Raw genomic sequence first — 27,326 nt, 5'->3', positions numbered from 1 at the left:
ATGACCACCATTTGAGGGTCTGGGATCAAAGCTCTAGCCAGACATCAAAGCCCATTTGAGTCTAGTGCCAAAAGAGCCACAGTGAACTAAACTTCATATACAGACTAATTATAGCTTGACCCCACAATCAGACGTCAGTGAGCACATAGGGAAAGAAAGCCGACATTGAAATAAAAGACCATCAAGAAGGAAGGTTGGTAGCAAAACGAGAGGCAACATCATGGCACTAAACACTTTAAAAATCTTTGGAGGGCAGAGAGGAATCGTGAAGGATGGGGCAGGCGCAAGGCACTCTCTGACAATGCTCCTGTTGTGTGAAAGACTCTGAAATAGTCTCTGCCATCCTCTGGGCTCCGTGACCAAATACATCTCATCCCTGGAAGAAAAGGTTGTCATTTAGCTGAGGGTCAGTGTTAAAGAGGTTGCATACAACCAAACTTCTGTTGAAGAATCTCAGTGTGACTTCTGGAGACACTCATATGTCCAAGACTCTATGCTAGTCACTGGTTTCAGGACGCTAACTATCATTTCTAGCAGCCACCCTTACAGAGTGTACACACGTTGTACCAAGCATACACATACTCTACAACAACACATCTTGGCACTAATACCACGAAGCAATAAAGAGTCTCTCCTTTCGGGCAAACCCAGGTCACTTCTTCCAACAGTTATACAAGTTTGCTTTGTCCTCATTTAATGCAAATGTTCTCCACTTATTTAAAATTATCAACCTCACAAACTGATGAACTTTTGCTTCCCTGATTTTAAGATCCACAGACTATTTCTCGGTAAATAATCATGACTGGCTTCTAAAAGTGGCAAACTCTGATGTATAACATGAGTACTTTCATTTTTAAAAAGTCTATAGGGCTCAAGAGATGGCCCAGTGGTTAGGAGCACTTACTTCTCTTCCAGAGGTCCTGAGTTCAAATCCCAGCAACCACATGGTGGCTCACAACCATCTGTAATGGGATCTGATGCCCTCTTCTGGTGTGCCTGAAGACAACTACAGTGTACTTACATATAATAAATAAATCTTAAAAAAAAAAAAGAATATAAAAAGGATGGTTCTTATAGGATAAAAGTATACATGGGTCCATCACCATTAGATTACATTTCTTTGAGTTTTGTGGGTTGCGTTTGGTTTTTGTTTTGTTTTATATTTTTATTTTTTTTAAGATTTATTTATTTATTGTATGTATGTGGGTACACTGTTGCTATCTTCAGACACCAGAAGATGGCATCGGATCCCATTACAGATGGTTGTGAGCTACCATGTGGTTGCTGGAAATTGAACTCAGGACCTCTGGAAGAGCAGGTAGTGCTCTTAACTGCTGAGCCATCTCTCCAGCCCTCGTTTTGTTTTGTTTCAGATTTACTTGTTTCTATGCTGTGCATATGAGTATTTTTCCTACATGTATGTCTGAGCACCACATGCATACAGTATATGTAGAGGCCAAAAGAAGATGTCAGATCCCCTGGAACTGGAGTTAGAGCTGTTGTGAATGGCCATGTGGGTGTTGGGACTTGAACCTGGATCCTCTGGAAGAACAGCTCTGCTCTTGATGGTTAAGCGTCTCTCCAGCCCTAGATTACATGTTTTTAAATAGTTCTTTGCTGAGTCCGTGAATATTTATGATGTACATAGTATACATCAAGCGTAAAGGATACAGTTGTAATTTAGCAAGACAGTTTCTAGCTTAATGGGCTTCGAGTCTAGAAGGTGAAGCATCCTTGAGGAAAAGGAGAGTAAATAAGTACAAAATTAATATTAAAAGGGAAAACTAAAACACTATGGATGAGAATATTAAATTAGTAGAGCTACTGTGGAAAAGAGCATGGAAATCCCTTAAAACAGCAACAACAAAAAGAAGCCACTATTCCACTCCTGTATTTAAACCCCAAATTAAGAAATAAAGGTGTCATGTCAAGGAGATATTTGCAGTCTCGTGTTTGCTGCAGAACTATTGACAAAAGCAGATGTTCAGGGTCAACCAAGGCTTTGAACAAATGAGTGGATAGAGAAAAGTGTGGTGTCTAAGAGAATATTAGATGTAAAAAAAATTAAATTAAAAAAAGAATGAGATTTTGTCCTTTGTGGAAGCATAGAGGTTATGTTAAATATCATAGATAATTGTCAAATGTTCACACTTATATGTACTTTAACCTGTAAAGATAAAACGATTATTGTGTATCATTTAACTCTTCAATTATTAAAGCAGATAAAGCCTTAATTATATATTAAACAAGTCACACTCAAATAAAATCACAAGAGTATTATTGTGTCTTTTCTTTTTCCCTCCAGGGCTGGGGATCAAAGCCAGGGCCTTGAATATATTTTGCGGGTACTTCACCACTGAGCAGCATCCTCTGCCCACAAAAATGTATTGCTACCTTTTTAATGTTCAAGTTCCTTCCAAGAAAAAACTTTTTTTTTCAACACTGGGGTCAGGCCCAAGTCCTCATGCATTTGTTAGGGAAGTGCTCTGTTATTGAATTGCTACTCCAGCCTTGGAAGAGAACATTTTGCTTTTTATTTTTTCATTTTAAAAAATATTTACCTGTGTCAGTGTATGAACATGTAGATTCAAGTACCCACGAGCAAATGTAGAGGCCAGACAATGGGCAAGTATTTGCCTTTGTTGCTCCCTGCATTGCTACCTTGAGAGTCTCTTGATGTAAGGGTTGATCTCTAGTTGTAATTTTGGCTGTCTCTGGGGATCTATGTGTCTCTGTTCTATCAATGTTGAAACAACAAACAGGCAAGGCCATGGGTGCGGGCGCTGGGGATTCGAACTCAGGTCCTCATGCTTCCAGAACAGGTGTTTTCTCACTTGACCACCTGCCTAGGCCCCAAATATTCACCCTTTAAACCCATATTTGGGATTTATAAAGGCAGATACTTGCTTTATAAGAAAACAGTTCAACATCCTCATCTAAATACCAGCTATTGTGTTAATCAACTGAAGTTTAATTATATTCGTGCATGCATCACCTTTCCTGTGAAACAATTCACGGAAAAAGAAAACGCATCGTTCAAGGTGCAATGAGGTATTTCCGCTCCTTTCTAAGCTAGCATGGAGACTTGGTCAGAGAGGTGCTGTGCTGCTAGGGGCCCCTGTCTTTAACAGCGAAGCAGAAACACTCGCAGAAAGATACAACTGGCTCGGTTGTTTTCTGTCTTTTTCTTCTCTGCACCGAGGTCTCTGAGGCTAGGCAGTAAGGAATCAGAAGTCAAAGAAGTACCCACGCAGAGTTCTTGAACTATGTTTGCCTCCAGGACTCACACATCCACTTTAATTAAGACCCTCTGGGGGCCTAGGGATCCCAGTAGAAAAGCCCAGAGTGCTATTATCACCTGAGAGGCTGAACGCTCACACTGCCCGCCGAGGCTTAGGCCGGCTCTGCCCCATGGAGAGCAGCTTCCTAATCCCTTGCACGTCGGCCAGCACGTGTGAAGAGGAGCAGCTCTACTTCAAACGGGAGCTGGGCCTTGAGCCTGTTTGGACTGACAGGAAGGACCGAGGAGGGGTGGGGGCTGTGAAAAGCCTCAGATTCAAAGCGAAGCCAGCTGGAAAGGAGACAGTCACTTGCAGCACGGCGTTCCTAGGAAGCCTAAACCTCAGCCTCCATCTCTCCACCCACCCCCATCCCTGAGCAGGCCTTCCTCCGCTGGGATTCTTTGAAGTCCATGAGGATGGTTTGGACAGCAGATGGGAGAAGTCGCTACTGTTCAGTTTGGTACAGGACGATGCAAACCAGGGAGACAGTATTGCCTAATAATAAAGAGACACTGTCGGGACATTTTTGGTTTTTGTTTTGGGCGGTGGAGGTGGGGAGGGTTGTTTGTTTTTGTTTTTCAACACCAAACTCTTCTTCTAGACTTCACAGAGGAATTTGGCTGAGCCGCTCTTGGCTTTAAGTAGAAGCTGTCCCTGTGAAAGTCCCAGGTTCCTTCTGTCGAGGCACTCCGAAAGTGGAGAAATGGTAGAGGGTTTGGATTCCGGGTGGAACGGTTTGAATTTCAGCCACACTGCACTCATTTGGCTCCTGACTTTGACCTTCTCAGGCTCCCTTTGTTTCATGTGTAAAATGGAGTTTATGAGTAAACTTCCAGGAAACTTATGAAAGAAAGATAGTTTTACCCATGAGCTTCAGACTTTACACAACAGAGAATGTACAGTTAAGGTGAGAATTACCACTAAATGTCTTGAAATGTTCATCAAGTATACGTTTTTATTTCAATTTCTTTCTTTATTTAATCTAGTTATTTACTTGAGACAGGATATCTCTATGCAGCCCTGGCTAGCTTAGACTCAATATATAAACAGGTGGTGGTGGTGCCTTTGATCTCCACACTTGGGAGGCAGAGACAGATATCTTTGCATTTAGAGCTAGCCTGGTCTACAGAGTAAGTTCCAGGACAACCAGGGCTACACAGAGAAACCCTGCCTCAAAATAACCAAAACAACAACTACAAAAAGAACTCACTATGTAGACTAGGAGTGCTCAGACTCAAGAGATTTGCCAGTTTCTACCTTCTGTGTTCTGGAATTAAAGGCATTTGCCACTGTGTCTGGAGTTTTCAGATATTTTGTTTAATTTTGAGCTACAAGTAGACTCACTTACTCAAGGATGCAAAGTTGTCAGAGATGTTAGGGCCAAGCTCTAATATCTGGTTCTTAGCACCAGATGGACCAATGGAGCGAGGTTTGGAGAGGGCTTATACAGAAATATGAGCTTTACCTATACATCTAATATATATACACATATATGTGTTTTATATTATTTTATATATGGAAACTGGAAACTCCCCAGTCCTCAGTTGCCTCACTTTGTGAAAATAGGCATGCATTTCATTCACAAATAGCCATGGTGATCTGTTTAGCATGTAGTTCATGGTGGAAAATGATAACTGTTGGGATTCTGTAAACCCTACCCAACAGTTACCTGGCAACAGCCAGGTATGCTCTGCCCCAGTTACCTGGCACTATGAAGGGGGCTGTTTGCCCCCTCCTCTCTCTCTCTTGTCCTCTTGCTCTCCTCTTACCTTGCCCCTCCTCTCTCTTCTCTCCACGTACTCATAGCGGCCTCTACTTCTTTTTCTCTTCTCTCTCTCTGCCTCTACATCCCTCTTAACTCTCCTCTCCATGCCCTGAATAAACTCTGTTCTATACTATACCATCCCATCGTGTAGCTGGTCCCTCAGAGGGAAGGGATTCCCAACATGGTTCCCCCAGAGGCATCCCCTTTGCCCTCATCTCCCCTCCCCCAACCCCCACTCTCTTCATCTCTTTCCTAGCATTGGTGTTGAAACCCGCACATCACCTTTCTCCTAACAATAACTCCCTAACTTCTTCTTTTAATACCTTATCTGAGGTATCATTTAGGTGAGTGAAGCTTTATTCAGACTCTCCTTTTATGCACAACCTCCCACGAAGTTGTAACAATGTAAAAATAGAAAAGAGGATGTTTGTTGTCTCCATGGGTCCAGCAGCCAAATTGACAGTTGCCAGTAGGGTTAAAACTGGCTCCATTTAGAAGTGACTATCTGGGCAAAATTGGGACCAGTAAATATAAAACACATGGGTAAAAGATTTATCTCCATCATTAGTTCAGTGCCAGGCAGACAATAAACATTTAACAGAAACTACATTATCATCATCTTTATGATTGTTCCCTAAAATCATATCAAAAAACTGTGTGTCTATTTATGGTTTATCTTTTATCCAAAGAGCACACAGCATTCTCCCACACTTCTTTCAGTATGTCACGGCGTGTGCTGGAGTGGGGGAGGGTAGGCAGACAACCTGGCAGGTGAAGTGTCCTTGTCATCTCGCCTTAGAGCCTGATTACTGTCCTTGCCCTTGCTACCAATGGCTTTTGTCCATAAGCTCCACCCCCCCCCCAGAGCTCTCACCTCTGTACTGCTGGGTCCACCCCAGCCCCTCCGAAGGGGGGCAGGATAGGGTGAGGGCTCTAAGGTTCCAAGTCACAGGTCTGGGATGCAGGGCTGTGAGGACCAGAGCCAAGTACACCAAACTAGCTTGAAAATTAGTTCTAGATTGAATTTCCTTTATTTCAGTTTCGGAGATGTTTTTTCCATGAACAAGTAAATTTACTGTTTCACATAATTAAAACTAAAGGATATATAGAGAAACACTGAAGCCAAAGCTATGACCTCAAGAACTGAGAAGTGAATTCTTGGCTTATTTAGAGTTGCCTCCCTTGCTCAATTAGATTTTAAACTCCTCAAGGGCAGGAATGAAACCTGTCACATCTCCAACTCTCTCGAAACAAAGCCAGGAAGGCCTCCCCCAAAAGCCAGTAATCCCATCTGTACAGTCCCCAAAGAAACGACCAGAAAGTTCTATAAATAGATAATTAGGAACAACCAGAATGGGGTGCTTTTCCTGTCTGCTCCTCTCTGAGAACCATCTCATCGGTTTGTGCCCTTTAGAAAAATACGGGGAAACAGGAAAAAGAGAAACAGTTCCATTTCTGAGAAGATAAGAATGACGTCTGATAAAGACAAAAGACGTTTCAGGGTCAGTAGAGTTAAAACAAACTCAGACTTCTCAGCCTGTTTGATGATGACAAGAAGAAGAAAATGGCCCAGGGCCCAAAAGGAGTGCCAGGCAGCTTAGTCAGCAGGGCATCAATGGGGACAGCCAGCCCTGTGGGATAGGGCCGGACCACCAGGCTCTATTGGAAAAGCCCTAGCTAGTGTTACCTACCTACTGAGCATTTAGCTCATTTAGAGAGCATCTAGCAAGCTCTCTCAGCTAGTTCTCCCCACCTCCCACCCTGTGTGTGTGTGTGTGTGGTGTATGTGTGTGTGTGTTTGCCTCTAGGTTCTATGTGTGCCTGTGTGTATACACTTCTGTATACACTTCTATGTGTGCCTCTATGTTTGTGCATGCTTAATGTTGGCATTTCGCCTAGGCTCCGCCCCACAGTTACCTGGCAACAGCCAGGTGTGCCTGACTCACTATAAAAGGGGCTGCTTACCCCCTCCACAGTCTTCTGCTCTATTCCTCAAGCTCTCTTCTCTTGCTCCTGTTCCTTACACTTTCTCTCCCCATTCCCCTCCCCCTCTTTCTGCACATGCTCATGGCCAGCCTCTACTCCTCTCTCTCTCTCTCTCTCTCTCTCTCTCTCTCTCTCTCTCTCTCTGTGTGTGTGTGTGTGTGTGTGTGTGTGTGTGTGTGTGAGTGTGTGTGTGTGAGGATCACTGATTTGATGTGCATATTTTCTCATTACATTAGTGGGATTAATTCCTAAGACCTTCAACAGTGGCTTATTTTGTGTAGTCACTAGCTCATGTTTGCTCTCTTTCTTAAGCTCTAAGGCTCATTGCCTACTAAGAATTTAATCACTGGTTGAATTGGGCAAGGCAATTAGAACACACGAGTGTCATAAGAAACATGTTTCATTGCTAGGAAGGATAGTATCTTGATGGGAGCCTTCTAATTGAAAATGGTTCCTTCACAAAGACCAGGGCTCACAACACAATCCTCTCTAAACTCAGAAATATTTACATAAAACACTCCCAGCCTTAAGCCAAGTATAGAGTTCTCATCGGGCCGGCTCTCTTCCCACCTTTCCAGAGAGCTAAGGTCTTACCTCGCCTGCAGCCAGCTGCTGTGACTGCAGCTGCTTCAGTGAACATTAAAAAGAGGAAATATGTTCATTTCTGCACCCTGCTCTGCTAGCACCTGGGGATTCACTCGTTTAAAAAAAAAAAAAAAAAAACAGTGCAGAGAAAAGTCCCCAGAACTCATGCCACACCTTCCCCTTCTCCTTTGGCTCATTCCCACATCAAAACATGAGTTTTGTTTGTTTCCAGTATAGCCAAGCCCACCTTAGGAATACACCAAACACCCATATCATATCCGGGCACTTGTAGGCTTCCAGATATGATCCCAGTCCTTCCACTCCCTTTCCTTCTGAAGAACCTCTCTGTTCCAGGGGACCCTAGATAATCACTGGCCAATGGAACACCATGGAAACTGAGTGGATCTTTGGCATACCATATCCTGTCACAGAAGCATAGAAAATCGACAGCAATGTCAACCAGACAAGGACTGTATGAATTGTCCAAAGTTTTGCTCTTTATCAAAACTCATCCATTCTTGATATACCTTCCAAGAAATAATTTTTTAAAAATCCCTTTTATCCTTTCTTCATGTGACCACAAAGATTCAGTTTGGACCTACTGACCAGGCTGTTTGTAAACAAGGCTCTCCCTTCTAGGAAAGGCACCAACATTGAAACTGCTGTAAAGTATCACCCTCAGCTGATCAGAATTTCACCTCCCTGCTTCTCATTCAGGAAACCTTGGAGGAGGTTCTCCCAGCCCCCCCCCCACCAGGCCCACCCCTCCCCCATCCACTCCCACTCCCGGCTTTCTTTTTAGCAAATCGCTTCCAGATGTGTCCTGCAAAAAGCTCTTTATTAAAATATCACACAGTAGCCAACGCTCCATAATTTCTTCTTCTGCCACCTTGTTCGGAAGATGAGACATCACACCAGCAGTTTTGGGAAGCAGAAGACACAAAGCATTGTTTGCCATCAGTTTGGAGACTGTGTCGGCCTCGCCTTTCCACCACAGCACTGCCTGTGGCCACGTTCCCCTGTCTTTTCCAGATGCACTTTACCAAACTGTCATTTACTTATTACTGCCCATCTCCCTCCCTGAGGTGCCAGCGCTACCAAATCAAGAGGCTTTGTTCCGTTCACTGAAGCACTTAAGGCTCCAGAACCAGGCTGGACACACCATACCTGCTCAGGCAAACTTTTGTTAAGTGAAAGAAGGAAACAATGTGTCTGTGTGTCAACTTCCACCTAGTCCTGACCTCAGCTAGTTCACTGATGCTATAAAGGTTCTGTTCCAGGAGAAGCCACATTTTTCTAGGCATCCTCCACCTCCTCTAACCCCCCCCCCCTTTTATCTGCTACTAAACCCAAAGTAACTTTTTTATTTCTAATAACAAAGGTCTACTGGTGTTTTTATTGCACTTTCTGTTTTCTTATTTTTACCTCAAGTCATTAATCATCACATTCCTAAAGATATTTCAGGTATGTCTCCACGTTGTTCCTTCCTTTCTATTTTCCTGACCCTGGTCTACACAATTAGCACCTCAAATGGACTGCTAATTGGCTTCCCCGCCAGGGGCTCTTTGGTTTGTCTTCCTCGTGGTTTTGATCTCAACAGCCCTCTTCAAAATCAATCTGTGATCTTTTGTAGCCTGGGCTCCTAAGCAGTCAAACGGTCCGGAGTCAGGATCTGAAAAAAATAGAAAGTGTTACCTTGGCAAATAAGTGGCTGTATGCAGGGATGGGGGAAGGAGCTGGGGAGATCAGAACAAGCAGCCCACAGAGCTAGAAATCCCTGCTGGGAAGACGTGAGGGCAGGTAGTCCTTAGAGGTGTAGGTTGGAGGGAGTACCCAAGGAAAACATCATTCCAGGAAATAGTTTGGTGACCTGGTAGAGGTTGTCATCTGAGGGAAGACTGAAAAAGAAGAATATAAGGAAAAGGTAATATACAGTAAGCTTTTTGCCAATCAACAATAGCCCTGTGAGTGCCCACTGTATTTAGGAAGTGTCAAGGATATTGAGGGACAGCAGAAGAGTTCTTGAGATTCTGGGAAAGCTCTGAGACCAGTACAATATGCCCAACCTTTGACCACTTCTGGTTCCACGTAATCACTCAGATTAAAAACATGAATCAATATAAATTTTTTTAAAATGTATTCCTTGGGATTTTCATATAGATTTCAAGCTTTTAACTGATTTTATTTGCTTGGGGTGTGTGTGTGTGTGTGTGTGTGTGTGTGTACGTACACATGCATGCCTCAGTGTGCATGTACAAGTCTAACGCCGACTTTCAATGGTCGGGTCTCTTCTCCTACCTTGTGGTTGCTAGGTATCCTTCATTCAGCTCACTGGGCAGTGCCTCCTCCCATTCATGTCTTGACAACTCAATCTCTAAGCTTTAAAATTGGCTCTGTTGGCCAGATCAGTCATCTCTGCATCAGCTCTCTCAAGTTAGGAAAAAAAATCAAGGAAATGTTTCTTCTAAGCCAGGAATCAGAAAACTCAATGTCCAGAGAGGAAATAGTTTAGCCACGGATACTCCACCACTGTCACTACTCAACTCTGCCATTTTAGCTCAAAAGCAGCCCCCCAACAAGTGAACTTAGAAAGGCATGCCTGTGCTCCAATAAAACTTTATTTATAAAAACAAGTAAAACAGACTCAGATGACAGACTTATATAATTCACTGACCTTTTCTGTAAAATATCCTTCTTTAGCCAATGTCTGGTTTTAACTGGGAGAGATAATGCTGAAGACTATTTAAAAAAAAAAAAAAAGACTTTTTTTTCTGTTGTCTCTCTAAAGAGAATCATTTTAGAGCCTCAAATTCTGGATGAGCACGCCAACTTGGAAACACCAAGGATGTAGCTCACTGGTACATCCCAGCAGAGAATTCGTGCAGGAGGTCCAGTCTTGGTCCCCACTCCCATAAGCGCCCCCCTCATCCCCAAAAGGGAATTCAAGCTGTAGTGCTTTAGAAAACTAAGCCACAGTTCCTAAGAGGAGAGTCAGATCACTGGGCTCGGATTTCAGCTCTGAGGTAAGGGATTTTGCTCAGTGGTAGAACATTTGCCTGCCAAGAAAAAGGTGAATCTCCAAACCAAAAACAACAAACAAACAAACAGAAACCCTCCCACCTAACCAACCAGTCTTCTACCTCAGAGAAGTTGGGCAAGATTCTTCTCTCTCCGAACTTTTGTCTCTTCGAACTATTTTTCATGAAGATAAAAATGATCTTCGTCATTAACGCAGTGAGATTCTGCCTCTCCAGGACGCAGCAACCAACTAAGCACTCTATAACTGTCCGTGATCACGGTTGTTAAGTTACTATGAAGTTTCCCAACACGGGGCCATTCAGACAGTTTGGGAGAGTATCCCTTTCCTTATTTCACCGACTGAAAACGCAAGTGTTGCTCAGGTTAACCCTGTACTGGGTAAATTTCCACACCACTGCAGGGAGCCACAGTCACCCCGTGGCCCGCCTCCGTGCTTCCGGAGTGCCTGTGAGTGGCTCTCTGGAGCTTATCATGCATAATGCATTCTGCTTATGTCAGGTTGAAATTTTCCCATTGATTGGCCTCCCGCCTTCCATCAGGGGTTTTGTCTCTAGAGGAAGTTGCTCTTGCTTTCTCGGGCTCCTGAGCACAAAGACTCATTCAGGGATGGTCTCTTCAAATCAGCCGCTGGGATTTTTGTCTCCAATGACAACCAAGTTAAAATTCCGCTATGTCCCTTAGACTTCCCGAGGTAGAGCACGAGCGTCATTATGTTCAACACCTGCCGGCGTCGGAGGCAGGGGTGGGGGGATGGGGGCGCTGGGGGAGGGGGATCTGAGGGCTGGTCATAAGTAGCTCCTCCCACTTTGGGGCAGTTGGCACCGAGACTGAGGAAAACAAGGATCCTGGAACATTTTGGGAATTCTGTGACAAGGTACTGAGACCAGAGTTTACTCTGAATATTCCAGTAACCTTTCAAAACGCGGTATGTGATTCCATCTACCTCACCGACTTGTTAGAAGAACACTATGGCTGAATCTCCCAACGTGAAGAGTTCCTCCGAAGGCTCTTTATTAAAATGCACAGCAGAAACTTTGACGCAATGTCCTCCTGAACCTGGGCGGGACTGTGTCTGCAGGTCAAGTCATTCCTAGCAAGCATGGTAGCCTTTTTTTGCCAGTTCAAAGAGTGGTGGGTAACATTTCAGGTCGTCTCCTGTCTATCAGACAATCCCGGCTGCTGTTCGTGTCAAGATCTTTGTTAGAAGTAATCAGCCACAGGGGCAAAGGCGGTAAACAGTAATTAATATGCAAATTTGCAAGGAAGTTGCCTGTAGGTTTGCAGGCTTCTTTGTTTGTTTGCTAGTTGTGGACAAACTGGGGTTTGCCTTAACCATAATTAGCAAGATAAATATAAAATTATGATGTTAATAGTTAGCTGGCTTTTTAAAGACAGTAGTGTGCCCCTGCTGTGTCTGAGGCGCTGCAACTCAGTGGGTGGGAATCTTTAAAAATGATTTTGAAAAGCTGAAATGCCCATTTTAATTAAAAGGCAAACATTGAAGTGGGGTTTTCACTTTAAAACTCGTAGTTACTGGGCAACAGATCATCTGTGCATATATTAAATATTAGTGTTTTTACATCACTCGACCTTATTTTTATGGGAAAGCACAGATCATGTTTTTCCAATAGTGACAATGAAAAGTAGCATTATTAAGTCCCCAGCACGGGTTGTCACACTGATAACTGGTTCCTCAGCACACATCAGAGACAGAGCAGCCCAAGCTAGTTATTATATAGTCCAGGCTGGCCTTGAACTCTTGACCCTCTGGCCTCAGACCCTCAAGTGCTGGAATTACAGGCCCACCTGGCTGCATTCCACCAGCAAGGAGAGTAGACAGGCTACCGATACCTTGACATCTTTAGGTATGCAGTTCTGGATCTCCTCTTGTCCTTATCCTCTGAGCTCATATTTTGCCGATCCCATTTCAGTGGAAGTTGGTTGTTGTTGTTGTTTTTTTTTTTTTTTTTTTTTTTTTTTTTTTTTTTTTTTTTGGTTTGGTTTCTAATTCCCAGAATGAGCAGGAGGATCCCTTGAGGTTAGGCGTCCAAAAATAGTCTGGACAACACAATGACACCCTGCCTTCCCTATCCCTGAAGAAAAGCCCTGCTGAACATGGTGGAATACAGTTCACTTGGTACAGTGCTTGCCTAGCACGAGTAAGATTGTAGTGGAGTTTTGTTTGTTTGTTTGTTTTATTTCTTTAAAGATTTATTTATTTTATTTACATGAATACACTGTAGCTGTCTTCAGACACACCAGAAGAGGGCATCAGATCCCATTACAGATGGTTGTGAGCCACCATGTGGTTGCTGGGATTTGAACTCAGGACCTCTGCAAGAGCAGACAGCGCTCTTAACCGCTGAGCCATCTCTCCAGCCCAAGATTGGGGTGTTTAACTCTAGTCGTAAACTTGTAGCTTTTAACTCCAGTCCTTGTCCCCACACCCCCATCCCACCTCTGACACAGTTCAGTATTCCCAAAGGTTTCTTATGTTCTGCCCCGTGTCTCTCTAGAAGCCTCCCTGGGCCTTCTCTGCAGATGCAGGCCTGCCATGACCCCCTGCTTCCCTGCACCTGCCTCATGCTATACAACTGGGCAAAGATGATGTGGTTGGGAGGATCTTTCCTTAGACTTGGCACTCTGAGGCTAGGGCAAGCCTTTCCTTTACACTGCTGTGTGCAGCACACCTTTTGACACTTGGGACTTAAAGCTCCTTGCAAATGACCCATGTCAGAACTGCTGACAAAATTAAAAGGACCTATCAACAACTGAATTAACCATTCAGCGCAAAGGCCCGTGGACAAGAACATGGAAAAACTGAAGGAAAGTCATCCCAGGCTGGCCTTGAGCTAGAAATGTCCACCTCTTCACAGCTGGGCTACTCCGGGCTGGGAGTAGCAGTGCTTGGGAGATTTAAGGTGAGGGCAGAGCTTGCTGCACCCTCGGCCTTTTGGAAGACATTTTTGGGAGAAGGAAGTTGGTATATATCTTATTCTTTTAGGAAACCATGAAATCATGATGGTCTAAGAAGGCATTTTCCCAGTGCTGCCTCGGAGCACAGTAAGGAAGGGACGAAGGAGAGGGATGAGATGGATTATTCTCATAAAGATAGGGGACTCCAGATGGGTAGGGTGGAGCAGAGGAAGAAGGTGCCAGGCATGGCGATGCCAGATCAAGGCCAGTTTAGGCTATACAGAGAGACCTTCCTCTATCAAACAAAACAAACCCAACTAAAGACTATAGTTGTTGTCATAGATGTGCTCATGTCTGAACAGACCACACCAGGTCAATGCAGTTCCACCTGAGAAAGGTTTATTGGGGCAATGGAGACAGAAAGGGGGGAGAAGAGAGAAAAAGAAGAAGGAGGAGGAAAAGGAGGGGAAGAAGAAGAGGATGAAGAAAAAGAAGAGGTGAAGGTCAGGAAGGGTCTGCTTTTTATTTAAACTGTGACATTACCGCTCTCAGGTAGAGGTGGGAGGTAAACCAAATGGACACTGGGAATGTATGGCTACTGCCATGGCAACAGATACATGGTTCTCATTCGCCTGTGGGTGATGTCACTGCTGGGCTCAGAGGCAAAAGCTGGTTTCTGATGCCAGTCTACTTGGCAAATAATAAGTAAATAAATAAATAAACTCACAGAATCATGCTCCTGAGAAATAACAGCTCATACAGAAAAGTACCCCCAACGTGCTATCAAAAATTATTGTAAAATCTGAAATTCTGCCCTCAATTAGTTTGCCTCTTCTCCATTACAACTGATTAAATGGTTTATAATAATCGCCACTTAATGTTCCATGAAGGGAAAGAAGGCCAACTGAGGACCACACGCTTCTGCAAAAACAGCTTCCACTGCCTCTCTAAGAACTCCCAGATCCTCAGACTCCATCTGGTTCCAGGACGAGATGCTCGGGAGAGCTGTCTGCTCCAACCCTCAGAAGGAAGTACATAGAGAGATTCGCACACACTCTTAGCTGCAACAGCAGGGACTTGCATTAGAAGAGAAGGCAGCTGATATACCCCTCTGGGTCTGACCCCTTGGGGAATGCAGAAGCTCACAACACACTGAGTCTACATGTATCCTTACCTGGACATGAAGACTCTGAGGAGGAGCCCCGGTGACTGCCGGTGGTAGGACAGGCTGTGGTGAATAAGTCAGACCTTCACTGCAAACAATCCAATCTTATGCTTAGTCACACTAGACCTTTAGGTGCTGGCGATTGACCTCAAGATGCCCTCAACTGAATCAAAAGCACTCAAAGGTGAAACTGGACAGCAATCGGAGGTCAACAGGTTAGGAGCATGTCCATTTGGTAAAACGTTTAAAAGCTCTGTGGTGCCAGGCATGGCGGTGCAGGCTGTTAATCCCAGCACTCAGGAGGCAAGAGGGGAGGGGGCAGGCATGCTGACAGGAGGGTCTCTGAGTTAAGGCCAGCTTGATTCTGCGTACTAAGATCCTGTCTCAAAGGTGGAGTGGAGTTGTCATGGAGACAAATTTATTCAAAGAATTTTTTTAATTAAAAAAGAATCGCTTACTGAAATTCTATGAATAGAGAAATACGATCCTGGTGAAAACAAATTGATCTGAAATATTCTACTTTCACTGAAAATTGAATTATTTCTGAAAATTCAAGTAAAATTAAATTGATAAATATTTTATTGAGCATAATTTTTTTTGCAGTAAATATTAAAATTTTAACTGAATCTAAGTGAAATTCTCTATTCACCACAGCCCGTCCTACCACCGGCAGTCACCGGGGCTCCTCCTCAGAGTCTTCATGTCCAGGTACGGATACACACCTATAAATGCAGTACTTGTGAGGTGGAAGTAGGAAAGATCAGCTCCAGGCCAGCCTCAGCTAAATAGCAGGTTTGAGGCCAGCCTGGGCAACATGAGAAATTTTTTCAAAAACTTTAACTCAATAGAACCGTATTGAAAAATATATTCACAAGAGAAACACCAAGTGACATATTAGATAGAGTATTAAATCACATTATATCAAGGATAATTAAAAAGGAAAACAAAGTCAGACATAATGGCACACGTTTTTACTCCCAGCTCTTAGGAGTGGAGGCAGGTAGATATCTGTGAGTTCAAGGACAGCCTGGTATACAGGGTGAATTCCAGGACAGCCAGAGCTACATAGTGAGACACTATCTTGAACTCCCCCAGCCCCCAAAAATTGTGATGATGCTGTTTTCCATTTTATGTTATACATATATTACATTTTTTTTGTTTGTTTTTCAAGATCAGGTGTAACACCACACCAGCTTATATTGCATTTTTATGTACTTCTTTATCTATTGAGACAGGTTCTTGCTTTGTTGCCTAGGTTGGTTTTAAGCTCCTTTGAGTTCAAGCAACCTTCCCACCTTAGCCTCTGAGTGTTGACATCACCACACCCTGCAATAGGGATAGCCCAGGCTTTGCACATAGGCGGAGTTCTGACACTGAGTTCTACTCTTAGCCATATAATGTATAATACATAACTATATTGATGTGTACAGATATACTGTATTCTTTATTCTTCAAAGTGTCCACATTTAGATGATGAGCTTTAGGTATTCCTTTCAGAGTGATCTTTATTACAAGCACTAGACTGAGGCATGGACATGTGCAATCAGATTACACAAAACAGCTGATGGGTCAGCTGGCTTTGATTAGGTTGAGTGGGTAATGAGCATTCCCACACTGGACAAACTGTCTCTAAGCATGTCTGCCAAATATTACAGAACAGGGCTGGAGAAGTGGCTCAGTGCTTAAGAACACAGGTTATTCTTGCTGAGGACAGGGTTCAATTCCCAGCACTCACACAGTGGTTTGAAACCATCCATAATTCCAGTTCCAGGAGGTCTGATGCCCTCTTCTAACCTCTGAGGGCAACCATGGTGCACATAAATACATGAAGACAAGATACACTCCCATTAAAATGAATAATTTTTAACAATAATGTTAAAAGTATCATAGAGCTCCCTTCCCTTATGGAGAAGGAGGAAGGATGAGGGGTCCGTAGCTCTGTCAGCCCTGAGAGGACAGATGCTTCCTGCCACCTATACAGCATAAAGACATTCATAGAACTTTCCCATTCTTTGCTTTTGTTTAAAAGATTTATTTATTTATTTTATGTATCTTCAGACACCAGAAGAGGGCATCGGATCTCATTACAGATGGTTGTGAGCCACCATGTGGTTGCTGGGAATTGAACCCAGGACCATGTGGAAGAACAGTTGGTGCTCTTAACCACTGAGCCATCTCTCTAGCCCAACTCTCCTATTCTCTTTTTTTTTTTTAAATAATATTTATGTATTTATTTGTGTATTTATTTAATGTATACACTGTTGCTATCCCCAGAAACACCAGAAGAGGGCGTTGAATCCCACTACAGATGGTTGTGAGCCACCATGTGGTTGCTGGGAATTGAACTCAGGACCTCTGGAAGAGCAGTCAGTGCTCTTAGCCGCTGAGCCATCTCTCCAGCCCCCTCCTATTCTTTAAAGACTTAAATCAAGCACCCTAAGTCCAACATTGTCCTGAGGAGGAAAAACACATTCACGACTCCCTTCCATGATACCCCTTTCATCCCAGCCTCCTTCGCCTGATAATCTGGCACCAACAGTCCAGACGGCCGAGTGCTGATGGACTCATTAAAAGTTGTCTCCCAGGTGCTATGCCATAGCTGGATCTTTAGCATGTTCTCTGGCTAATTCCCTGGGTTTTCATTTTGTGACTTCTGGGAATCAAATCCATACAACCCAAGTGCTCTGCCTCTGCTACGGCCCTAACAAAGCTCCTGTGGCTAGCTTGAAGCATCGTGGAAACCTGTCCAGATTTAGACAGCGACCCGCATAGTAGAGAGAATGTAAATGCTGAAACTGAACACTAGCTCGGCTATGTTCACTTGAAGATCAGAACTCCTTCTCTGGTAGATGAGAACTGGCAGTAGACTGGATAATTGTTCATTAAAATACAGTGAATAATGCCTGTTCCCATCTATAAGGAAGGAAACAATTTCTTTCAGGAACTAATTTTCCCCAGTGACATGTTTTGATTGGCACCCTATACTCAAACCCGGAGCTTGGCTCATGGTTTGGAAAGATATCAGGGGGGGAAAAACTTGGAATCAAAGCTAAATTTGAGATACTTTGAATAGAATTATGAAGAACTATGTAATATGAAGCTGTCCGTGACAAGAGACCAGTAACCCCAGGCTCACTTCTCTGCTGCTGCTGCTGCTGCTGTCCCGGGCACAGTACAGTCAGCCCACCTGACTGCTTCCTTGGGAGGAAGACTCTGGAAGAGCCCCAGGCAGACACACATGTTCCCAACTTCAAAAGGCCCAAAGTTGATTTAATACCTGCCCTCAGCCATCTTGGACTTTTACTTCTTATTTTTATCTTGTATACCAGTCCTACTTCAGGAGCAGGGTTTGTATTCTCCATGGCTGCCGTGGGTATGCGGGACAGACAGGGGAGAGATCTAAAGGGTCCGTTACATCAAGTGTAAGAATCCCGAGGGAACACCTAACAAGAGCTTGCGGTGACCACAAAGGGCTTGCCTCAGTCTTCATGACAACACAGGACTTCCACATTCAAGCCAACTGTATGCAACTTTTAAAGCCAACCCAAAAACTGTCTACATTAAACTAAAATAGATCATAGATGATAGACAGATAAACAGATGATGGCATACATCTATTGATAGCAACAGTATGTGTAACTTGCTCACACACAGTTGTGTTCAGTAGGTGGTAGGCTGTTCTATGTCAGGACCATGCTTGGAGTAGCAATGAGAAAATGCACACAGAACATGCAGATGCTCAATGAATGCACACGAATGGCTTTGGTTCTCCTTCCGTTCTTTCTTCACAATAGCACATCTCTGGATGCATGGATTCTGAGCCTCCAGATCTATTAGCTCTTATTTATAGGTGTGTTGCTCATGCTGTGAGTACTATTGGAGCTTTACCACCATTGCCAGAGCCAGACTAACAAGAAAGTGCTAATTGGAAAGTAGGAGGGGCACATGTTAATGAAGGCAATCCCACTCTGAAGTGTTTATGGAGAAATGATTTGTAGCACATATAGTAGCTGGGGCCTGTCTCATGATGAGCACCAATCATCATCGGGATCATTTTGCCTTTGAGGGTACCAAAGAGGAGAAAGAACACCCATTTTAAACACAAGGGAGGCCAAATGCCCAGGTGTCTTATTGTAAGACTCATGTGCTTTCCTATTTGAGGGTGAAGAAGAGTCTTGTTCATAGACCACACTTTCATGGCTCTTAGATACTTCTAGTGCAGTGGTTCTCAACCTTCCTTTGTGTAACCCCTCCATCCTCCCAAAAGGGGTCATGGCACACAGGTTGTGAACTGATGCTCTAGTGCCTCATTCTTGCATGGCTCCAGGGATGGAGTTGACTGGGGCAGCCAGGTAATGAAGAAAACATAGACACATAGAAAGGTTGGGACTGGATCAACCAGGGTCTCTGATGGAGGGAGCCTCATAAAGTCTATCTGTGAACAGAGAGGCATGTCATTGCATACAGCTGAACAAGGAGGCCATTTAATCTAGGAGCGTAGGGTCTCTGATGGAGATACTTTCTATGTAGGGAGGTCTTTAGGTTGAACATATCTGTGAGAGAAGGTGATGGTGGATATTATCTGCACACCCTGCTGGATTCTCCATAATTCCTCGGGGAAGGCTTTACCATTTTCTCTTGTCTCTGAGACTATGGTCCCAGACTTGGCCAAACCCATGTTCAAATAATACATATCCACTCAGAACTTCACTCAGGACATCCTTTCCCTCCCACACAAGGAATAATGAAATATCTACACGTTTTTCTCTTTAAGAATATTTCTTTATTTGGTTGGTTGGTTAATTGGTTGCTGTGGGGGAGGGGGGTGCAAATGTGGGAGCCAGAGAACCATCTGCAGAAGACAGTTCTCTCCTTTGGTGGGTTCTGGGTTCCGGGGAACAAAAGTAATCAGGTTTGGTATCATGTGCCTTTACTCACTGAGTAATCTCCCTGGCCCACACATGCTTTTTAATTTCACATCCAAAGTCACAATGACGTCATTATTATCCAAGACAGGAAATGTTTAAGGTAGGGACATTTGACTTTGGGACTTGAATGTGGTGTGGATAGATGAAGCCACGTGTTTCTTGGACACTAACCCCATCCCATGTTGCGGTCTGGAATACAAGAGAGAGACGCACCAGCCTAGTTTTCTAATTCTTATCCAGAAAGAAAATGTAGAAGGCAGAATTCTTTTTGTTTGTTTGTTTGGGTTTTTTGGGAGGCGGGGCGAGTAGGTTAGTGTTCTTGTTTTGAGATAGGGTCTCAGGCTGAATCTCAAACTGGCCTTGGTGTCCTAGCCAAGGGTGATCTGAGCTCCAGCCCCTCCACCCCATACCTCCCAAGTGCTGGGATAACAGGTGCATGCTTGACCTGAGAAATCTAAAGTGACTCATTGAACCACACCTGAAAGGTGCTTCCAACCAGCAGAATATGGAAAATATGACATCACCCTTATAATTTAGTGACATTACATAGGACTTTTCAGATTTACATAAGGTCCCAAATCTGCTGATTAGAATGAGAATCCCCCCCCCCCAGGCTTATATATTTGAATACTTGGTCTCTAACGGGTGGAACTGTTTTGGGAAAGATTAGGGAATGTGACCTCCTTGTTAGAGAAGGTGTGTCACTGGAAGTGGGCTTTAGATTTCAAAAGCCCTAGCCAAAAGGTTGAATATGCTGGCACACACCTTTAATCCCAACACTTGAGAAGTGGGAGGATTTCTATGAGTTCAGCCTGTGTACTGGCTGGTTTTGTGTGTCAACTTGACACAAGCTGGGGTTATCACAGAGAAAGGAGCCTCCCTTGAGTAAATGCCTCCATGAGATATAGCTATAAAGCATTTTTTCAACTAGTGATCAAGGGGGAGGGCCCATTGCCAGTGGTGCCATTCCTGGGCTGATAGCCCTGGGCTGTATAAGAAAGCAAGCTGAGCAAGCCAGGGGAAGCAAGCCAGTAAGCAGCACCCTTCCATGGCCTCTGCATCAGTTCCTGCCTCCAAGTTCCTGCCCTGTGAGTTTTCCTGTCCTGACTTCCTTTAGTGATGAACAGCAATGTGGAAGTGTAAGCTGAATAAACTCTTTCCTCCCCAACTTGCTTCTTGGTCATGGTGTTTTGTGCAGGAATAGAAATCCTGACTAAAACAGCCTGCTCCAAAGAGAGAGAGAGAGAGAGCTCCAGGAAAAGGGGGGGAGGGGGAGTTTAACACAGAGAGAGACCCCTGTTAGAAACAAAAACAAAATAAAAAACCAACCTCATATCAGGTCTTGTCTTACTTGCTTTGACTCCGATTTATGGATTGGGATATAAGTTACAGAAATAAGCTCTCAGCCTCTGCTTCATCAGCATTTCTCCCTGCCTGCTGCCGTGCTTCCCACCATGACGGCCATGGACTCACTCTCGGAAACTATAAGCGGTCCCCCAGTGCTGTCTTTTATAAGCAGCTTTCATCATGGTGTCTCTTCCCAGCAATAAAACAGTAACTATGACAGTTGACTTTAAATTAATCAAGAGAGATTATATAGATAGTCTTGACCCAATCAGAACCCTTCAAAGGGAGCACTGAAAAGCAGAAATAATGGGGGAGGGGAAGGAGGAGGGGCAGGCCTGTTTGTTTCGAATTTTTGTTTGTTTGCTTGTTTGGTTGGTTGGTTTGGTTTTCCCAACAGACTTTCTCTATGTAGCCCTGACTGCTGTGCTGGAATTCACTCTGTAGACCAGGCTGGCCTCAAATTCAGATCCACTGGTATCTGCCTTCCAAGTGGGTTAGAGGTGTGTACCACCACCTGTCAAAATAATGGTTTTGAAGTAGCATGCTACCATAAACTCCGCAGCTACCAGACACTGTGACTACATTTGTTCCAAGGAGACCCTGGCTGCCAACACCTTGATTTCAGCTTAGCAGTGCTGCTTGCTGCCTTCCAGGACTGATTTTCAGGTCATTTGCTGCTCAGCAACAGAAAATGTCATAGAACCAATGCCTGGCATGGTAGCACCTGCCTGTAATTCCATAACTCAGAAGGCTGAGGGAGAATGTCAATTTTGAAACCAGTATGAGTTACTGGAAAAGACCCTGTCTCAAAAACTAACCCCCCTCCCAGAATAATGATTAAAAAGAAATAGCTAAATAGGAAAACCTATCCATTGGCCAGTGAAGCGCTGGGCCAGGTGGCATTTAAGTTACAGCGAACTGGGAATGCACAGGTGGGAGGAGTCACAGCCTGGGTCTCCCAACAGGGAAACAGACCTGAGACAGGCAATAAAGGAAACCTTTTCATGTGGGAAATAAAGCCCACCTCTCGTGAGATCATCATCTCACGCACGCTCAGAGGCCTCCGAGCTGCTTCGCCACTCAAGTCGGGCTTGTTATTGCAGCACACAGAGAAAACAAACACAACTGTGGAGCTATTATCTTCCAGCGTGTCTGTGTCCAAGGGCCTTCCGCTCTGGCTCTCCCGCAGCGACTTCGAAGGATAATCCTACTTAGACTGTACTGCACCTTTCCTACCCAATGTGCCAACAGTTAACACATAGGAAGATCTTTCAGATAATTAAAGCCAGCAGTCCTGCGCTCACGGCAGAACACTTCTGTGTCTACTCCATTTAGAGAACTGAGCTCCACTGACATGTGGAACAGTGTGTTTATAAAAAGATAAAGAGAGGGGGGTATGTTCTATGGAAGTGTGGTGAGGTGTGGGGGAAGGGGTGCCTCTGGCAGGCCCATGTTGAGGCATCCCTTCCCCCTGATGGACCAGCCACTATTCTATAGTATAGAACAAAGTTTATTCAGGACATGGGGAGGGGAGTTAAGAGGGTAGTAGGGGTAGAGAAAAACAGAGGGGGGCGTGGGGGAGAGAGAGGGAGAGAGCGAAAAGAAGCAGAGAAGCGGACGCCATGAACACGTAGTGAGAAGCAGGGAAGAGGATGGGGGAAAGGGGGAAGGGAAGGCAAGAACAAGAACAGGAGAGAAGCAAGAGAGTGAGGAGGGGGCAAGTGGCCCCTTTTATAGTGTCAGGCACACCTGGCTGTTGCCAGGTAACTGTGGGGCGGAGCTTAGTCAGAATACTAACATGGAGGTTTTGAAAACGCCTCAGTAATTTTTAGTGTCCTATAAGAGACTTAGGCACGTAATTGGAGGAATCGACTTAAAGCAAACGGTTGTCGATGCTTTAGTTCTTAGAAGGCTGTGAAGCAGCTTCGTCATCAATTGAAGCTCATCGTCAGTGCCCTGGGAAGCTTGGCGTCTGAAGAAGTTCTGCTGTAAAACAGATTAGATTTGAGTGGGGTGCATAGTTAGGCAACCCGGTTATTAAAAGCTGAGCTACACGTGGGAGAAGTAAGCTAATACTGGAGAAGACAAGCATGCCCCCAGCAAGCAGTGTTAGAGTTGGGTTCTCCAGGTGCAGAATGTCCTGTCACGTCCAGCCCAGTGGCTTTATGCCTCTTTACCCTCAGTGCCATTCAGAATTACGCAGCCCTCCGACTTAAACCAGTTTGACTTCATCGTGGTGCAAACCCAGTGTGTATTTGATAGAAGCCCTGCTGCCAACTTTGAGTTTTGAATTCTGCCCGGTCACACCCAAAGCTACCAAGATTCAGTACGATCCTTGCTTAGCAGCCAAAGAGCACAGGAGGGAAAATGACAGTGTAACCCAGGACGGCCTATGATGTTCTGCAGGTTACGGATGTTACTGTGTTTTCATTCAAGACTAAAACCCCACCACAAACTAAGGCACATCTGCAGAGTGAAGAGTATTGGGAATAATGAACCCCTGTCAATAGCCCTTGAAGCCTATCGCTACAGGTGGACAGGTAGATACCAGCCTCCTATGGAGCAGATGCACAAAACTGTTCTAAATCCTGGACACCCAGCACATTGATCCCAGACACAAGGTGTCAGCCAGAATGCTTTCCTGGCAGCTTTAGCAAACTGCCCACCCCAATACATGAGGGCTACCTTGCTTCCGTCTCTCATCTTGATAACACATCAAGTACCACAGCAAAGAGCCAGCTACTGGACCGCCCAGCCCTTTGAAAAGCCGGAGAGGACAATAGCGATGAGGGTGTGCCCCTTTGGAGTCTGATGTGGTAAATCCTCCCTTGCCGAGCTGCCAGCCTAAAAGCTGGCTCCCTCCTTTGTTAGGAATTCTGGTCACAAAAACCTCCAATAAAATGCTGCAGGCGCATCAATAAAGGATATAATGAATCAAATGAGTCTTGTTCCCTACATTTACATGCAAAGTATATCAAAGGAGCATCCAGCTTGTTCCTGAGACCACACAATGGATTCTTTTGTGTGAGGGGAAGGGAGATATATGAAGCTGAATTAGGAAGCAATTCCAATTAAAAGGGTTGCGTTTAAGGCTCCAAAGACAATGCAGCCTTTGCTAGACAGTTAGCTATTAGCAGAGTCTGGCTGCCGAAGTGGTTTTATGGTAATTGAACTGGATCCGAAGGGAAAGGAACAGAGCAATCCTACGCCTTCCTATCAGTCTCTGGGACTCCCAACTTCCTCCTGCGTGATTTCCAGGATAATGATAATACCTGCCCAAGAGGGTTGTTATAGGAATGGCAAGGAATAAGTCACACAGATGACTCTCAGAAGTACCAGGCACTTGCTAAGGAGTCTACTCAGGTACAGCTGTGACTTCCTGTCCCTGGGTGCTACACCAGGGCTGGCACCCTGCCCGTATGCATGGACCAGAAAGACACAGATGACAAGTGAGTGGGTTCTTTAGTATGTCCGGGTATGGATACCACCTGGCACATGGTAAAGGGAAAGTTGTCCTTTGTCACTAAGGCAAGTCCAGGTGGGTAAGATGGTTCAGTGGGTAAAGGTGTTTGCTGCCAAGTCAGATGACCTGAGTTTGACCCCCAGGATCTACCTGGTGGAAGGAGAGAACTATACACACACACAGAGAGAAACACAGACACACATAATAATAATGATAATGATAATAATAATAATAATAATAACAGCATATATATATATATATATATATATATATGTAATCAAAAGCCAAACCCAGCTTTCTGTCCTAGAGAAATGAGGCTCTTTTTTTTTTCTTCAGATATTGGAAACCTGGAAGATGTCACTTAAATTAACTCCCACATTTCCTATGCATTTTTCATATTTGATAGCTTTGGGTTCAGAATTAATAAATTTCATCTCAGAGATAAGTTATTTCCTATGTTATATCATCTGTAGTTTTCTTCAAGATTCGCCACTTTTTCTTTTTCTGTTCTCCCTTTTTTTGAAACGTGGTCTCATTATGTAACCTTCGCTGGCCTGGATGTTAGCATTTTGTCTAAGCTCCGCCCCTCAGTTACCTGGCAACAGCCAGATGTGCCTGACTCACTATAAAAGGGGCTGCTTGCCCCCTCCACTCTCTCTTGCTCTCTTTCCTTCCAGCTCTTTGCTCGGTCCTCCTGTCTCTCTCTTCCCCCTCTCTCTCCATTTTCTTTCCCCCTCTCTTCATGTGCTCATGGCTGGCCTCTACTCCTCTACTCTCTCTCTCTCTCTCTCTCTCTCTCTCTCTCTCTCTCTCTCTCTCTGTCTGTCTCTCCTACACTCTCCCCTCTCTATACAATATTGTTGTGTGGCTGGTCCCCTAGAGGGAAGGGATGACTCAGCATGGGTCCGCGGAGGTACCCCCCTTTCCCTATACCTTACCACACATCCACCAATCTTAACTGTCCCTCTTACCTTTTTATAAACCGCAACATTGGAATCATTATACGGATCAAGCTGGCTTTGAACTCGCACTGCATTGAAAGTCATACTGCCTCTGCCTCCCCAGTGCTGGGACTGAAGGTGAATACCACCATGCCCGGCCACCTCCACTTACCTTAAATAGACTCTACAAAGCCAGCAAGGAGGCTACTCTGCTTCAGCTCAGACCTACAGGTGAGTCCTCGTGTATGTGGGGATTCATGTCCCTACAAACATAGGAAAACACAAATTTGCCCTTCCCCCATCACCTGGATTACCAAAGTGCAGTAGGAAGGTAGGTGTGTCGAGGGAGTGGGGGTGGCATCAAGATTAACATAGAAAGACTGGGAACACCTGTCAACAAGGGCTACCCATAAAGTTTAAAGAGCGCATGCTCGGGCCTGCAGCATCTGTCAGTCATGACGATGGACGGCGCCTTTGCAGCAGCTGCCCTTGGCAGCCCGGTCCTGAACTCACCTTGGGTTGAGAAGTACCGGCCACAGACCCTGGCCGATCTCCTTTCTCACCAGGACATTCTGAGTACCATTCAGAAGTTCATCAGTGAAGACTGCCTGTCACATCTCCTTTTCTACTGGGACTGGAAAGACATCCACCATCCTGGCTGTGCCAAGCAACTGTACAAAGATCAAGAGGTCGGCTCCGTAGTTTGGAGCTGAATGCTTCTGACGACAGAGGAGTTGATATCATTCGGGGGGTCAATCCTCAGCTTTGCCAGCACAAGGACGATCTTCAAGAAAGGGTTTAAGCTTGTGATCCTGGACGAAGCTGACGCCTTGAGACAGTGACTGAGACGTTTACAGAAAACAGGTTTTGCCCCATCTGTAACTACCCGTCCAAGATCATCCCTGCCTTGCAGTCACGGTGCACGAGGTTCTGACTTGGCCCTCTGACACACGAGCTCATGTTCGTCTGGAACTTGTAGTACAAGAAGAGAATGTGGATAGAAGAGAAGATGGAATGAAGGCCCTGTCACTCTGACCAGTGGGGACACGCGAAGGGCTCTGATCATTCTGCAGAGTACCAATATGGCCTTTGGGAAGGTGAGAGAGGAGACTTCTACACCTGCACCGAGCATCCACTCAAGACGGGGATTGCCAACATTCTGGACTAGATGCTAAATCAAGACTTCACCACTGCTTACAAAAATATCATGGAGCTGGAGACTCTGAAGAGCTTGGCGCTGCATGGTATCCTTGGCGCTGAGGTTTACTTGTCTGTTCAGAGTTGACTCTCCATCTTCCATTCGGATACATTTATTGACCAAAACGGCAGACACTGAGAACAGACTTTCTGTTGACACCAGAGAGAAGATACAGCCGAGCTCCCTCATTGCTGCTTTTCAAGTTACCAGAGACCTGATAGTTGCAGAGGCCTAGAAGCTCCAAGGCCTGGCCCCTGCTCCAGGCCCATCGGTGACTGGAGGACAGAGGACCTGCTACCCTGGGCCACTGGATAAAACCAGTCACAGAAGTCTCTCCCCTGGCATTTAGGAAGTGCTCTCTGTGGCTGTTTGGGGCAGGGAGCTACAGAGCAACTGTGAACTGTAATGATCCCTGCCGCTTGTCTCTTAAAGGGGAAAACGCCCCGCCCCCATGGTGAGGACTGCTTTAGTCTTTCCCATCCCTCGATGGGATGACAAAAATCAGCTGCAGAAGAATGTTGAGACTGAGTACGCTTCAGTGTCTTTCAACTCTACATGGGTGCTCGTAGGTTTCTGATCAAATATTTTGTTACAGAATTTCAAAATCAATCTCTTCTGCCCAAAGGGCTAACATGCCTATAACCTCAGGACTCAAGAGGCTGAGGCAGAATTACCAGGCAGTTGGCAGTTGCAGGTCAAGATAGTAAGACAG

The 27,326-nt window shown here is 44.8% G+C and overlaps 1 pseudogene across 1 annotated transcript; it reads left to right on the top strand.

The window, feature by feature from the left end:
• The first annotated feature begins 25,878 nt into the window (after positions 1–25,878).
• Positions 25,879–26,849, top strand: LOC308417456 (replication factor C subunit 5-like; annotated as a pseudogene). The gene has a single exon. The product of its transcript is annotated as a replication factor C subunit 5-like (transcript).
• The last annotated feature ends 477 nt before the right edge of the window (positions 26,850–27,326 follow it).

This window comes from Micromys minutus (genome assembly GCF_963924665.1).
Source record: "Micromys minutus genome assembly, chromosome: 1".
Lineage (NCBI taxonomy): Eukaryota > Metazoa > Chordata > Mammalia > Rodentia > Muridae > Micromys > Micromys minutus.
This window is presented reverse-complemented; position numbering and strand designations above follow the sequence as displayed.